We start from the raw sequence: 1,432 nt of genomic DNA on the forward strand, positions 1-1,432 counted from the left end.
TTTTTTTTTTTTTTTTTTTTTAAACAGTTCATTATCACCTCCAACACGGACTCTGTCGTGATTTGAAACCTTCCGAATAAATAACAGGATGAAGGGGAGGGCTGGAGGGGCTGTGCCCCCTCCCCACTGGCCCTGCCTCTGCCCCCCAAGGGACCCGGAAGACCCCAGCCCGTCCCCTGGGAGCCCTGGCCCCCTGGGGTGAGGGGCTGGCCTCCAGGGTGGGGGCCTGGCTGGGCTGAGTTTAGTGTTTTAGAAAAAGAAGTCCCCTCCCAGTCTCGGGGGCGGCAGGGGGCCGAGGCCTCGGTGGGGGGTGTGGGGAGGTGCCCCCTCTCTGAAGCCCGGCACCCCCAGGGTGGGGGACGAAGCCAGCCTTTATTGCTCGGACGCCTCCTGCACGCTTCCCACGCGGCCACGCGTGTTCCCGCGTGCGGAGGGCGGAGAGGAGAGAGCCCCAAGAAACAGCAGGGGAGAGGGGTGGACCCGTGGGGGGGGGTCCCTGCCCTGCTGGAGGGGAGAGGGAAGAGGGCAGGGAGGACTTAAAACCACAAGAATAAATAGGTTCGTGTATCAAGAACAAGCTAGGGTTTTCACCAGCTAAATAGACTGAAAAAATTCTCAAGACAAGAGCAAAAGTAATCCCATTAAAGACCCCGGACGTCGCTGGCCACGGGGACTGCCCCACGGAGCACGCGCCCCCCGGGTGCCACTCGGCTACCATTACTGTTATTAATAATTATTATTAACTTTAATGATTCCACTTCCCCTTTTATAAATAAATTAGGCATAACCACGTCTCGGCAAAACTTAAAGAAACAAAGAGAACACCATCGTTCCTTTAACTTGCAAACTGGATGAAGTAACAGAAATATACACAAATGTCCTTACAGGGCAACAGGAATAATAAATAGTTAACATAGCAATAAGTTAAAACTACAAGAAGCTAAATTCAGCAAAAAAGTACAAGAAAGTTAACTGGTGCCAGTTTATGTCTTTTTTTTTTTCCTTTTTTTTTTAAATCTCTTCTGTGTGTATTTTTTCTCTTTTTTTGTTGCTTTTTTTTTTCTTCTCTTCCTTGTGTTTTTTGTCACTTTTTTGATTTTTTTTTTTTCTTTTTGTTCCTTGCAGCAGAAGCTCCACAGACGTTTAATAACAACACCGGGAGGGGAAGGGGAGAGAGAGCTGGACGATCAGATAGGGCCATGGCCAGACACCAAACGTGGGGACACCGGGCGGAGGGGGGCACGGGGGGGGCAGGAAGGCAACTCAACTATAGCTAAAGTCGGGGTTTTGCAATTCTCAGTTCTGACTGGGCCCGCTGAGGGGGGCAGGGGCTCCCCGGGGCTCTGGCCTGTGGCTTCTGTTGGAATTTTATTATTATTATTATTATTATTTTAAAAACAAAATCAGGGAGAAGCAAAGTCCAGACAGAAGC

Source organism: Propithecus coquereli, unplaced genomic scaffold (genome assembly GCF_000956105.1).
Source record: "Propithecus coquereli isolate 6110/MARCELLA unplaced genomic scaffold, Pcoq_1.0 Scaffold164, whole genome shotgun sequence".
Lineage (NCBI taxonomy): Eukaryota > Metazoa > Chordata > Mammalia > Primates > Indriidae > Propithecus > Propithecus coquereli.